The sequence below is a fragment of the Apteryx mantelli genome, chromosome 4 (assembly GCF_036417845.1).
Source record: "Apteryx mantelli isolate bAptMan1 chromosome 4, bAptMan1.hap1, whole genome shotgun sequence".
NCBI lineage: Eukaryota > Metazoa > Chordata > Aves > Apterygiformes > Apterygidae > Apteryx > Apteryx mantelli.
The window spans coordinates 43883090-43898581 of record NC_089981.1 but is presented as its reverse complement, the minus strand read 5'-3'; the positions used below and the strand labels follow the sequence as shown (position 1 = coordinate 43898581).

The following is a 15492-nucleotide window of genomic DNA, read 5'->3' as shown; positions in this document are numbered from 1 at the left end:
GAATCAGAGTTTTCCCAGCTGCTATTCTCCCTGTCCCCACAAACACCCTAATGCTCCATATGGCTGAAATACCAGCTTGTTTCTACTATCCCTCCTGCCTGCAGTTGGCTGAAGGAGGAACTTGTAACTTTACAGAAGTCCAGATGCAACAGTCACCATTATCCTAGTTACACAGCACACCCCAAGGCTCTTGATTCTTCATATCTTGCATCTGATTTTGCAGCTGGGATCTCTGGAGGAAAGTACAGCTACTCTACTGAAGCAACCTCCAAACCAGCCTCAGGTGATCAGGAGCACTGCAAGGCTTCCACACTTCTTCCCGGCTCAGCAGGCAAGCATCATTTTCCTGCAAGTACCTGAGTCCTATATATCGTAATAAATTATTTCCTTCCAGATACTATTCCCAGGCTGAACTTTAATGCTCTCAATGATCTGGTCTTGCCTCCATTCCTTCTTTCCATGCCACAACAATTACCAAGGTTATCTGGGTTCATTTGCAGACAGATAACCTGAAAAGTCTAGGAGAAGCAGGAGTTCCCACTACCATACTCTGGTCACAGAACTGGCTCCATCTGACCAAAACAGCTAATATCTGTCCCACCTGGTGAATCAGGAGAGGATCAGCAAGCTGCTGGTTCCATAAACTTGCTTACCAGCATGTTAATTTGTGTAAAGTTAAGGCCATTATTAAGGGCAGTGCAGTCACTTTTTAGAGGAATGTTTCCTATTCCAAAGTTGGAAGCGGCAGCCACACACCTCTTTCTCTAACACAGAAATTGGAAGCAAAGTCAGCTATCCCAGGCTAGAGACTCACAGAAGCGAGCTGGGGATTAGAAGTCACTCACCAAATAGTCATTCCTACATCCAGCTCCAAGCCTGGCACCTGCATGCAGGAAGAGCTAGAGAATAGGCAGCTCAGAAGGCCCCTATCTTTAATAGCAGGGGAGAATATGGCCCAACTTTTGCAGGATTTTGAGTCTTTGCCCCCAAAGCCCAGCTATTGGGAACATATCTCTATCCACACACATGAAGAACTAGCACTTGACAATCAGAAGGACTCCTGGTCATCAGTGATGAGAAATGACAGCTTCACACAACAGTACAACAGCACCAGTTAATGAATAATGACAGAGTTACTAAGTCTCTTGTTTACCAAGTACAGCATTGCCCTAAGGGCAGAGAAGACTGAAGTTACAGTCATGTTAACTTCCAAAGACTATCTGATGGAGTTTATCTTGTTGACATTAATATTCAATGGCCTTGGACTCTTCATACACCTGGGAAGTACATCTTGTCTCCGGTGAGCAAATAACTGCAGAACTAATGAAAAATCTAGGTCTGAATTCACTGAACTTTTCTTTAAGCTCCACTGAGATAATACCAGCTGTGTAATGACCTTGAAAATAGAAACACAATCATGTTTGGGACAGAGATTTTCCAAACAGCATCCCTTTTCAAGTTCCACATCAACAGTAGGATTTGAGGGGGAAAAAGTTAGGGCTGCTAATTAGAATTACCCTCTCAACTAAGGCCATTGTTGTGGATGCAGATGTAGGTATATGGTTATAGTTTCTTTTCGGAGGAAAGTGTCAGGGCAAGGTAAAAACTATATTTCTTTCTGCATAATACAAGTTCAGGAAGCAGCAGCAAGGAAAAAAGTTTATGCTAAACAGAACTTGTCTCTCATTCCATCTATTCAAGAGATAATTGCTTCTTATCTTAAGTAGAAACCACTGCCTTCTAACTGGAAGAGATTGTGCTGAGGGCAAAGCACACCACAAAGGGCAAAGTCAGAGATAGCAGGGATAGCTATATCAGCCTGTGAACTGCAACACGATGCTTAACTGTCAACAAACTTTGATCTCGCTAGTTAGAGCACCAACAGGCATAATGACACTGTAACATGACCTCCTGCAAAACATTTGCAAGTCCAAGACCCAGGTAAGCGTACAGGGACTGAGCGCTTGCTATCCCTGTAGTAAGAGTCATAAACTAAAGCAAAGAGCATTGCTACAAGTACTGCAGAAATATTTCTGGAAAGACTAATTTCTCAGAAGAAGCATTGACTTAAGCTGCAGAGATAGATCTGTTCCCAGTGCACCTGATAAAACAAAGCTTTTCTGTTTGATGTCTGTAGTTAGGATACTGCTATGTTAATAGTCTGACAAGTAACAGTGTCATCTAGTTGAGATACCAATCAGAAAGCAGCCTTAGAGTTGCGTAGGATTGCAGAGGTTCTTCAGCATGTTTTACAACTAAGCAGCAAGCAAATGTTGTGCATTTGGCGGGCAGAAAAAAAAAAGTATTTTAGAGATGTATCTCCAATGCTTAAGGGGAAGTGATCAGATATTTATAAACCAGCATCATAGAAATCAACTCACATTTTGGTATCAGAGAGCAGTATTTAGAAGGACCCATCATCGCTCTGTATATTTGCAAGGGATGCAATCAGATTTTAAGAACATCTGGACCTCACACTTACGTTTGAAAGCCAATATTTAAGTAGGTCTTCAGTTCCTACAACTGGGAGATTGAGAAACTTTTTGCTATTTTCAGTCTATACACTCATGCCTGCACAGCATGACAGTCTATTTCCCCAACTTAAGCAAATTTTTCCATACAGTAAGACCAGAGGTAAGTCTGCCAAAGGGGGGGGGCAATAACTGTCCCAGACATCTTCTGTTTCTCCCCCCCCCCCAAAAAAAACCACCACTTACTAGAAATATCAAGCAGAAGAAAAAGCTACAAGAAGTATAGCTGAGTGGATTTGTTTTCTCTTTTTGATTATCCTATATTAGGAAGTTATCTGTGAAATAAACACTGCAGGTGAAGTTCAGAAAGAGATGTCCGCACTGACTAAAACCAGCACATGCTGCAGTAAAAATGCATTGATTACAGAAAACTGGTTGGGCAACTCTGTCACTGGACTATATTGACTCTTTAATAGCTTCCAAAATGAAACTAGTTCAGCTTTGTTTTTCACTTGGAGCAGTTTTGCTGTAAACTTAACCTCTGAAACAGATGCCTCTGCCAGCTCCCTCCTCCTGTTAACAGCACCTACTGTGTCAAAGGCACAGACCTCAACCCTGCCTTGCTCCACACCCTTCTCTTCTGTGGAGGAAGGGAGACTAGGAGCTTGTGAGCAGGGCCAGCGCCTGAAGCTGCAGCACTCCTAACTGTGGAGGAGAGGCTGGCACAGATCAGTGGCACCTTGCTTGCACTTGGGTAACCCCCCACACAAACACGCATGGGACAGGCTCCCAAGCCTCCCTTCTTATGAAAGGGATGTCTCAGAGGTCAACAGATCTCATCTGAGGAGTTACACAAAACCCCTCCAAATGCCCCTTTGCTTGGTGCCTTCCTGAGACTGGCAGCAGCCTTTCTTCCCTGCCCAAGTCATTTAGATGATGCTGCAGTTCAGAAACTTCTACAGGCAGAGGACAGAAATCCAATATGAGCTTTTCTCTAGCTTAAGAGACAGTGCCAGAGATTCTCAGATTCTGCAGTAGGAAGCAGGTAGTATTTTTATCTTTTGCCTCCTCCTCCTCCTCCTGTAAGGTGCAAGGGGCTGAGAACTTTCCGCGGTGAGTTTCCTTTCAAAGCAAACTGTTTTTCACAGTTACTTTCGTTTTCTGAGATGCTAGGCAGATAACTAGAGGCTGTTTAAATTAAGAACACCCATGCCAAACCTGTTTCCAAGAAGTTACGGGGATCTGCCTTAACTGGGAAATGAGGTTTCCCATTCCTTTGGTTCTTTCCAGGAATTATCAAGGATGTAGTAAGGGACCAGAAGGAGTAGTTTAACTTTAGAAATGAGAAGTTTTCCCCAGTTTAGCAGCTTGAGTAGGAATTAAACACCCTCTTTCTCCACCTCCACTCTGCCCCTCTTAAGCCTTGTGACTGCACGCCTTTCTCCACAGATACGTGGACGGACTAAATAGAGCTTTGGTTCTCAGCAACACCAGACGTTAGAATAGTTCACTTGATAACTGGAGTGAAAGGCTGCTAAAAGCTAAGCACTAGTGATTTTCCACCCAGAAAAGCCTAGGAGGAAAGAGCACTCCTTCATTCTTCTTGGGCTGGAGTCTCCCTGCTGAGCCAATTTGACCACTAACCAGAGCCTTAAGATCCCACATTGCTGGGCCCGACCAGCTCACTGAGAAGTGGACATACCTTCTGGCACCAGGATTCTGCCCAAGAGTTTTTCCCCCAGGGCCCATCCACAGTATTTCAAGTTGCAGAAAGAAAGAACAAGAAAACTGCCACACAGCAAGCAAAGAGAGACCCCTCTGGCATGTCATTCTGAATGACTGCAGCATTAGAATTCAGTCAGCTATCCTGAACAATCAAAGAGACAGGCTATTAGTCTACTTTAATTATACAAAGCATGTGATATCAGATCCTTCACTGATAGCAAGACACCGATCTGAAGAACCTAAGGTTTTAACATCTTAGCCTCACAGATCAAGCAGAACTAGAGGAGTATTGCAGACCTAGCATGTCTAGGAATTCACAAAAGTCCTATTGGCATAGAAAAGTGCCCAAGCCCACAAAGGGGTGTGACTTTTGGTTTGTTCACACAAAGAATTTCCTTACTATTTGTCATCTTAGGCATCTTGTTTTTACCAAGTATCCCATTTGCTAATTGCAGCATCCTCATCATTCACCAACTGTCTGACTGCCTACAGCTCCTCATGCTATTGAACCACTCCTTTTCCCATGCAAGTATGTCAGCACTGTTATGCACGACTGTAGAAGACTGTAGATAAGGAGCTTTAATCATTATTCTATAACCTTAGTCAAGATCTACTCTACCATAACCATGGCCCTTTCACTAAAGCCTAAAGAACCCTATTGCTTCGCTGCCAATGCCCAGAGTTAGAAGTACATGATTCCTGCTCCATCCAAGCAGGCTTGGACCGGGAATTTGAACCTCCTGACGCAACCCAGGAAGCCTGTGAGATGGACTGAAATCCTCTAGTGTCATATTAACCATGGGTATCTGCAAGGGTCTTGCATAAAGTATCTTGTGGTCTCTCCCAGACACTTATATTGGGATGGGCAAGGAAAGAAATTCAGCAGGGAAGTCTCCCTAGTCAAACTAAACCAGTTTGCTAGAAGCTGATAGGTATAGTTAAGCAAGGGATCTCCAAACTCAACAGGACAGAGCGATTCACAAGAGAACAGTACCACAGCCATGAAAGGCTGTGGCTGGACACAGTCTCCGCGCTTACAGCCTTCTGCCCAAGGAGAAGCATTACTGTCTGTCAGACTGTCCTGAGGTCACGTTCAACATGAGACATTGCACCTCAGCAGAGTTTGGTCTGCCTGCTGGCAAGATGAGCGTCATCGCAGACTATCTGTGGACAGATATTTTACAATATTCTGAGTTTGAGGCCATGGATACTGCTTGAGACTACCAGCAGGCATGAATGAAAAGAGAGAAATCCACTGTTACAAGAAATTCAAGATAAAAGGGCCCCTTCTGTTTCAGGCAGTCTCTCTTTCCAGAAAGGGGGCTGGGGGCAAGAAGAGCCCCAAAGTACAAGACTTTAGAGCACAGATGTTTTGAATCATTTCTTTCTGCCCAAGAATATCCCCCTGCAACCATGTTTTCCCCCATTTGATACCACATTGTCCTGCATTTATAGCTGACAATACCTGTCCACAACAGCCAAACCCCTCACTGATCTGAGTACTTTGAGGATATAGCTCTGAAGCAGTCTCATGCTATACTCTGAAAGAGTCAGTCCCAGCAGGGACTGCTGTACAGTCTCCAAGATTTACTGCAGTGTTGTCTAGAACCACCTTTTCCTCCCACCTTTACAGGTAAATCACCTCATTCCCCAAGCCCTTGCTACAAGAAGGAGAAAAAGAGAAAGAAGAATTTTACAGCAGTAAAGAGCAGCACTGTAAGTAGCAAGAGTAACACAGCACAAGTTGTTACAGAAGTTTTAGTGAGGCAGCTTCATTTCTAGGCTAAGCATTTTGTGAAGTGAAATACTGCAATAAGGAATCTCAGCAGACAAAGCTGGAAAACAAAGGGGGCCTCTTGATAGCACAGAGCCAGCTGGAAGAGAGGGTCAAAGGCTTTTGGTTTCACTCCAGTGAAGACAACCCTGGCAGCTGAAGCAGAAGGCAATGCATGCAGGTGTTTTGCTAACCCACTGACTGCTGTGTTACCAGGCAGGTGATCCCAGCAGACTTAATTGGAGCAATGCAAGAATGTTACTCAGTTACAGATCTGCCACCTGCAGTTAAGACTCCACCATCAAACACCATCCAAAGAAAATCAATCCATCCTTCCAACCACTGCGTGTGTAGGTTATGGACAGGGCTGCCTCAAGCCAAGAGGAACAGACATATGGCTTAAGTTCCTCAGGAATTTGGCAGTTAACATAGACAGCAAGATTTTGAAAGCTGGGTCTGTTCTGGGAAAAGGAAGGGCCTCCTTGGAGTCCCTAGATTTATACATGGCGTTCTACTTATGGCAGTCTGGAAAATGGGTTAAGCTGAACCAGAACCAAGGGAGGCTGGGTGGCCTTTTCTGGTTTCTTGAGTGTGTTTCTGTCCTTTTCTAAATTTAGAGCACAAATATTTCAGAAGACTATTTGGCGGAGCAAAACTAGAAGAACAGGATGGAAGAGTTCAGAGTTTTCTTTAAAAAGAACGAACTTACAGCCAGAATAGACAACTGATTTACAAATATCAGGTAAGCCTCAATGCAGAGATAAGTGCTCCCATATTAGAAGGTGAAAGCAGGACTATCCTGTCTCAGCTTAAATCAATGAATTAAGATTCAGGCTAAGAATACTTTTTAATATGGATGCAGACAGATTTTTTGGAGAACTTGCCTCACTCCCATCATGTTGCTCTCTTCCCCCCACAGCCCCTTCCCTGAAAGAGACCCTTCCTACTTCACATTGGTTCTACAATTTTTATCACACCAAACTTGTTATAATTTGGTGTCATTACCAAGTTGTCTTATGCATGATACCTAGGTAGCTAAGGACCAAGATGGGAGCCTCCCTCTGCCCCAATATACATACACTCCTGTCCTAATGAGGGGGTGGGTAAAACACAGACTAGGAAATTCCCACTGCCTACTACCCCTTCTGCAGAAGACATCCAACAGCAGAATCACCCACCACAGGAAGCTGCTGTGCAGCTGAATGAACTGCAGCTTTGGTAGATGGGGCTCTCCACCAAGATACTGGGCACAGGATTAAACATGCGATAGCACTGGAGTGCATGACTGCTTCTATGATGAAGGATGACCTGGCTCAGCTTGCACACCCTATGTAGACTGTTTTTCCTGACAGCAGACACCCCATCGTGAAGGCCTCCTCTCTTCAAAGTGAGTAGAGAGCCACTGTTTAGGTTCCCACGGAACAACGCTGGGTGCCTAGTCACCTAGTTACACATACTCTGGAAGATGATCTGGAAGATGAGAGCATTAGCTGGTCAACAGAAGCACAAAAAGAAGTTCCCTATCTATCCGCAGCTACACAAAGGCAGGAACTTGCTTTTATACTACAGGGTCAAACCTAAACCACTGCCAGGACAGTGACAGTCCAGTCTCCTCTCCCCTGGAGGCTCAGAAGCCACAACACAATGAAATTGGAATGAACACAGAAACAAGCCGGCTCCAAAACCACAGGCAAGACTGCAGCATCAAAGGAGCCTTTGAGGTCTTGGACTCAGATGTTAAAGCAGCTTTCTGTTCCTTGAAACAGCCGTTCCTTGCAATGGCCTCTTCTGCTGAGGTAACAGCCAATTTGATGCCATTTTCAACACTAAGAAATTCACACACTGTTTTGGTAACGGTATTTCACTCACCTCATTTTAGTTCCAGGGACTCAAGAGTTGCAACACTGTCACCTTTATCCCCAGGGAGCAGGTGATAAAGGAAACTCCGACATGTAAGGAGTCCCATACATGTATTCCGCATAAAAGGCGCCAGCAGCCATAGGTAACCTCTCCCATCTAGTACCCCTCAGAAGCAAGCACAAACACCCCCTCATTTTAGCTGCATGCAGAGCTCCTCCATTCAGACTAGGAGTTATTCCTCTTGGGAAGCAACTGGTGAGAGGGACATGGGGAGACGTGTGGGCCCTCATGGTATCTGCCAAGGGGCAGCCACTGCAGACAAGCATCCGTGTCGTGCTGTGCTACACCACGGCTGCTGCTCCCAGGAGGAGGAGGGGGCAGTAGCCGCTTAGGGAACCCAAACAGGGGCTCAGGCTTGCTTTCAGGGCCTGACCTGCCCCACAGGGCCCCACTCCTCCGCACCACCAGCCTTTTGTTCCCAGGGCTCTGTGACGGCCATGGCCCCAGACAGCCATTGTTCTCTGGGGACTCCCATTGTATTCCTGCACCCCTCCTTCGCATTCCTGCACAGTCCTTGTCAGGGGAGGTTCGCAGCAGACTCTGCACAGGGGCAGAAAGAGCAGAAGGAAGAAAGGCTGTGCAATTTACTGTTTCATATGGTTCACCAGGGCTTCTCCTCAAAACTGGGATCTACAGACAACTGTCAGCTCAGCAAGAGCTGTCTTGCACGAGTTTTTGAGTAGGAATCTTCTCTAATTAAAAGAGCTTCCTTAGGGCATACACAGATCTACTGCACAACTCTAGAGGGCTCTTCAGTTATTCCATGCAGTTTCTCTGCAAAGCCTGCATTAGAAAGGGACCTGAATGCAAAGAAGAGCACAGCAACTTCTTAGACTGTTAGGAAAGGTACATGCCTCAGCAAGGCTGTTTTTCATTTGGTCAGGTTTTTTTTGGAAGAGACACTTTGGAGATGAACATAATTAGAATTGCTGCCTGCCTTTCAAGGCCCCAGTTTCTCCAAACATCTAGCAGAGATGCTGTGAAACAATGAACAGAGTTGCAGTCTCTGCTGCATCAGTCCAGAATTCATGACAACAGCAGGGGAAAACTAAGCCTTGCTGACCTGCAGGACAGTGACCTCCTCAACTTCAGTCCAGCACAATATATTGTATTCATACGTCTGTTAACAGTGAGAGAGAAGCCTAACTTGGTAATCAACAGACAGAAAAATGGGAGTGAGGAGACACAAAACACTTCTCTTGGTGAAATGACACAACCCAGCCTCACTGGGAAGTTGAGGGTGTTCCAGTGAAGCCACTCAAGACTGACTCATCCCCAGTGACTTCAGTCTGTGCTGACACACATGACCAGCTCCACAGGGGTCAAGAGGATGCTTTGATTGTAGCACGCTGCCAGCAGGAAACAAGCCTCAGATTCAACACACAATTATAATAGCAATATTAGAAGCGGTGTCCTATCAGCACACCAGCCAGAATGACATCCTTTTGGGTAAAGAAGTCTACAGATTAGTTGATTACAAGCAGCAAGGAGATAAACACAGCAGTTTGCCTGATACCCTTAGAAACCCAGGCATGTTAGTTCAAGAAAAACATTTGATAGTCACACCACTGAATAAAGATCCCCTCTAATTCATGTTCACACATAATGCACGCCCCTCACATTCCAAAAAATGTGAAGTAAACCAGTTGCAGGACCAAGGAGAAATCAGAAAAATCAAGTGAGAAGGGAATAAAACATTCCTGGCAGGGATATTTTTGCCTCTAAGACTGGTGCACCTAGCAACACAGAAACTGAAATGCCATTAAAGGTACAGAATCTTCCCTGGAAAGGTCTAACTAGAGTGTAAATCAGTATTCAGCCACTTTATGCAACAGTAGTTTCTCTAATTAATTTAGATTTCACCATTGACTCTCAAGCAAATTGCTAATAATCTATCATAGGAGACATTCTGGCTCTGGGTGCTTAAGATTTGCATGTTCTTATATTATGGAATGATAGCAGCAGCCCTTGGAGTACTAGGAAAGTGCCAAAATGTCACTTCAACATCTGCTTTGTGTGCAATTCCTGAACTCCAGCACCAACAGAGCATAGGCTGAGACACATGCACACTTCAGAATCCTCCAAAGCAGAAAAATTCTAGAGGAAATTTTCTCAAACCAGTGTTGTTCTGGTACCATGGCCCAACAGAAATTAAGGTTGGAATGAGTTGACTTTAAGACAAGACGATCCATTGCACCAAGTCTCTCCATACACTGAACTCTTCAGAAGCGCCTCCCCCCACCCCCCAAGCCCACCGCAGGTAGGACACAGCGACTCACTACGAGCAGAGGCAGCAGCCCAAGCACAGTGTTGTTGGAAGAGACAGACACTGAGTGACCGCAACCCCTTCTCTAGGGCAGCCCTGGGAAACAGACTCCTTTGTTACCAATCAACAGGTAAAACCACTTTACGGAAAGTTACTGCCCAGGTATGCAAATCACTGTGAGCTAGTTCCTCTCCTCCCCCTTTCCCAAACTGCCTCCAGGGCAACTAATAGGAAGCAGCAGCAGAAGGGACTGATTACAGTAAATTCCAGCTGTGAGAAGGACAGCATAGTTCAACGTGCATAAACCATAGCTTTGAAGTCTTATGCCTGTCTTTGCTTGTGTATGAGACACTTCCTTATACCTTAACTGGGATTATTTTTACCTATGAGGGGAATTCTGCATTATGTAACTTCAAATCTCTGGGCTGCTGGCTATCCTAACATATAGCTCTTTCCAGATCAGCATTTCTTTAATGCACATGGACATGGGATTATCATCATACTGGAAGAGATCAGTGGTCTGCTTGCAGTCTGACAACAATTTTGCAGTAAAGGGTAAAACACTTTCCTTATGCACCTGTTTGCACAAGGCTGTGCTGCAAGGAAACTGAAACAAAACTGGGGATGAGCCAGCAGCCAGGCAGCGCCCTGAGGCAAAGGACTAGTAGTATTTGCTATTTACAACACTCCTTATGGCAGATGAGAGCTGGCCCTTCCCAGCTGCTGGGCTCCTTAGAGAGAGGCTATTTACCTTAGTAGTACTTAGCAGTAAATTTCAGAAATTAAATACATGAAATGCACTTTCATTTGACTTGCTTTTAATTGCTGTTGTCCCAGTTCTAAAGTTTCATCAAGGAGATAAAAGAAATCGAACAGCCAACCAGACAGTTGATGTTTGTGCCTCTTTTCACAGGAGAAAGCCTGTCTTTGGCTTAATTTTCTTTCCTCCTGCTACCAACCCTCCCATATTAACCTCGAATGTGCCCTGAACAGTTGGGCTTCTGTAGCTCTGCCACATCTGAGAGGACATACGCTTGGCCACAGAGACAGGCTGCACCACAGTGTTATCCAGTCCCAGTCCCCATCTTGACAGGCTAATATTTTCTTCACTTTTTCTGCTATCATCTAGTGATAGTCCCTTTTCTAGGACTGCCCACAGTAATGCCTCATCTTTTTCCAGGAAATTCATTGGCTCTGAATCTGTCAGCACATGCAAACAATGATTTAAGCAATCTCCAGTATGCTCATCCTTGTGTTTTGGTTATCACCCTGCCTAGGCTCGAGTCAGCCATTAACTACCTCAGTGCCTCTGAGCCCTGATAATCCACAAACAGCTTTAAACAGAGCACAGAGCCGAGCAACAAACAGGCTCCACCGCAACCTACGGACCATTGAGGAATCACTGCTGTTTGCTGTGCCTCACGTATTAATTTCATACCATGCCAAGAGACAGCCTGCAATTTTTAGCCTTTCCTTCATTTAATTCCCTCTTTGAGAATACACCTGCACCAGGCAGAGGTGGAGGTTATTAGGTAATGGTTGTAGCTCATTAAACAGTTCCTGAAGGGAAGGTGGCTCATGTAGCCCGTTTTGTGCATGCGTCCAATTACTTCCCTGCAGAAGGCTCCGATTCTATGTACCCCAAACAGACGTATTGGTGCAAGAGGGTAGTTTACTTCTTAGCCCATCAAAGCTGAGAGCTGCAGTGGACCACGCTTACACTTTTTTATACGTGAAGACTCCAGATCTAGAAGTGGATGCAGACACAGTGCTCCTGTTTTAGAGGATCTCCTGCACCAGCTAATGGTTGTGGGTCACGTTACACCTGTCTGTCCCCTGAGAACTAAAATAAACACGACAACAGGAATGAAGAGAGTCCAGATGAGCTGCATCATTAAAGCTGCTAAATCCTCTTAAGGGAGGAGCTTCTGTGCAGTAGGATAGAGATTGCCTAAGGGGAAAGCTTTCTCCAAGCATTGAGCTTGCCTTTTCTATTTCTGTCACATACAGGTAACAAGCCGAGCGAATGCTGCAGGGCTTCACCCAGCTGCCTCTGCCCTGCAATATGGAGAAGAGGTTTTCCTCCCAGCCCCAGGCCCAGTACGCACCATCCACAGGGCATTTGCAAGAGTGGAGGAACTCTAACTGAGCTGGGTTCAGACCCAGAGAGGCTCCACTGAGCAAAACTATTTTGGAAGCAAGATCCTTCTAGGAAAAGGGTGTTAAAGAAAGTTAGGAGTGAGGAAAAGCTATTTACTTCTTTGAGCCACTCCAAATCTGCATCTTGACTTGAAGAGCAATTGGCAAAGGTCCTTTTCACAGGTGTGGCAGCCCAATGTGAGCAAGCGTACATGAGCAATTATTCAAAGAAATTTAACCAGAGGTGTAGAAATTCTTGCTCCAACCAAATAACCAGAAACATGCAGGAACATAGAAGCTATCCCCACTGCAGCAACCACAAACAGGTCCACCAATAGGACCCTGACAATACTGCCACTGCACATGCCTTGGAATTTGAATGTCACTGATTCAGCTGCCAATGTTCCGTCCCATTTTGTATTTACAAAGCATTAAGCAAGACCTAAGTAACTTGTCATTTTTACAGTTTGTTCATCATATGTTTATCTTCACATCAACATATGGCAGCATACTTCTGAGATGGCTCCTCCCACCAGCCGCCACTCTCTAGGCCATCAGACCAGTGATTCCACAACTGGACCCTGTGTTCACCAAAAGGCATCAGACTGCAGGATCCTAGCCACCCAGTTCTGGTGTAAGGTTCTCAGATAGGAAGCAAGTATCACACTGCCACGCTCACACTGCCACACTCAAGCCTCAGGCTTTGAAAAGACAGATTTTCTCAAGCATAGAGTGCCTGAGAAAGGAGAAAAAAAATAAAAAGTCTTATGTGGAAAGGAAGTATCACTAACCCCAGGTTTCAAGGCAGCACTCTCCAGTCTCATGCTCTCACTCACACAGAGCTCCATGGGCGTTCTCAGGAGCTTATGTCCCAGGAAACCTACATCACAGCTAGCAGCACCTACAACTCTGAGAACTGCTCTTCTGCCCCAAACACTACCTCAGAGATAGCACTTCAATGAGGCACCCAGTCCCTCACCTGGAGGGCTATTAAAGTTTCAAGCTCTGACCTCATGAACAAGATGGAAATGCCAGAGTTGGTCCAAGACACAGGAACACATTATCTAAACTAGCTATATTCAGTTTATGAACACACTGAAGCCAATGTTTAGATTCCAGGGTGCGTTTTTTTTGTACTGAGAGCTCCATTTTATGTTTAAAGCATACACAGAACTTCTAGGCTCTACAGCAGACGTGGCATATCTGGGTTGTAACAAGTCCTTATCCTTGGATTAACAGACTTGTTAACAGTCACGTTGCAAGACAATTCACAGCCAAGGTCTAGCTGTTGAAATGCATGAATTCTTCTCACTGGTATCTTAAAAACAAAAACAGAAAAATCCCACACAACACAGCAGCCTGGACCAGCACCAGACTTTTGTAGTCACCAGATTTTTCTAGTCATAATGGGGTTAAGATCTCTACAGATACATTTAATCCAAGTCTCAGAAATGAATCAAGACAAAATCCTATTGAAGACAGTGGTATCGCCCAACTCTCACCAGTACACAACTAAGGCACGTTCATTCCACTAAAATTGCTTTTAACCCTGAAAGACTATGTTACACAACTAAAAGCCTGGTCAGTAGGACTTGTTCCTGCATGGTGTCAAGTCCATCACAACCAACACCATGACTTTTTAGGCCATATATTGACCACACAAGAGGATCAAAACTCACCCACTGATTTAAAAGTGTTGACTCTGACACACAGGCATGCACATGAGCTGCGAACAAACAGGAATTACACCCAAGAAAGACAACTCCTTTGCCTACACACTAATCAAAAGCCCAAGGAACAAGAAAGAGGTCCTCTCCTCCTCGGGAACATCAGGGTACAGTGAGATGACCTTTCAAAGCCTCAGTGGGGCATGCAAAGAAGCGCCTTGCTATGCTTCTAATACTGTGAAATCGCTCCAAGATCCGTAGGTGCTGCGGTAGCACGGGCAGAAGGAGCCATCAGGCTGGCTGCACCTACCCTGCCGTGACCCCCTGAGAGAGAGGCAGCGCTCAGCAAGGTGAGGGAGCAGCCAGGGGCTGGGTGCAAAGCTCCATCACCGCACACTAGCAGAAAGGCGCTCCCTGATTCATGCCTGCCTGGAGCAGACAGGTTATTAGGTCGAGGCACTTGCCAAAAAAAAAAATAATAAGAAGAATAAACAAATAAATCTGGAGGAGGTCAGGGAACGGCAAAGCCACCCGGGTCGGGGGAGGAAAGGCGAGGAGAGGTAGGTGCGCGCCGCTCTCCGAGCCGGAAGGGGCGCAGGGCAGGGGCGCAGGCAGGCAGCGGTGCGAGCGGGCGGCGGGAGCCGCTCCGGGCCCCCCCCCCCGCCGCACCGCGCCGCACCGCCCCCCCGCAGGGCCCGGGGAAGCCCCGCGCGGCCTCCGGCCGAGGGTTTCCCCGGCCCGGCCGCCCGCGGAAACCCCCCGGGAAGTCCCGCGGGCCGCCCGCCGCGGGGATCCCCGCCGCCGCCGCCCCCCGCGCCGCGCCGCGCCGCGCCGGCCGTGCTGCCCCCAGCGGCGCCCCCCGCCCGCCGCCGCGCCGCGGGCGCCGCGCAGCCCCCGGGCCGACGGGGGGCGCCGCAGCTCCGGCCGGGCGGAGCGGGGCGGGGCGGGCGCCGGGGTCGTCGAGGGAGCCCGTCGCCCCCTCCGCTCCGCGCGGCCGCCCGCCGCCCCCTCCGCTCCGCTCCGCGCGGCCGCCCCCCGCCTGCCGCCGCCCCCCGCTGCCCGGGCCCGCGGAGCCGCAGCGGCCGCAGCGCCCTTACCTGCTCGGCTCGGCTCGGCTCCGCCGCCCGCCCGCCTGCCTGCCTGCCTGCCCGCCCGTCCGCGCTCGCTCCGCCGATGTGGCCCGGCCCCCCTCGCGGCGCGGCGGCGCGGGGGGGCGGGGCAGCGGCTGCGCTGAGCCCGCCCCAGGGCGGCGCCCCCGCCCCGCCGCGCCCCCCCCCTCACGGCTCGGGGCCGCCGCCGCCGCCGCCGCCACGCGGCCTCCGCGGGCGCCGCGCTCTCCGTGCGGAGCCGGGCGGGCTCGGGCCGCGCTGGCGCCGGCGGAGGCCACCGCCGCCCCCCAGGGCAGGAGCTGCCCCTCGGGCAGCAGCTCCGGCCTCGCTCCCTCCTGCCCCGCAAGGCCTGGGGCGGCCCTGTGGGCCTCCGAGGCGGGGCGAGGCGAGGCGGGGGAGCAGCGGAAGGCCCCCGATTTCC

General features: G+C 47.9%; 1 protein-coding gene across 1 annotated transcript in view; it reads right to left on the bottom strand.

The window, feature by feature from the left end:
• CD82 (CD82 molecule) overlaps positions 1–15134 on the bottom strand; it is a 43711-nt gene extending 28577 nt beyond the window's left edge. Inside the window, exon 1 of the mRNA XM_067296322.1 lies at positions 15060–15134. The gene's annotated coding sequence lies outside the window, so the exon portion shown is untranslated. The remainder of the gene's footprint in view (positions 1–15059) is intronic.
• Between the last annotated feature and the right edge of the window lie 358 nt (positions 15135–15492).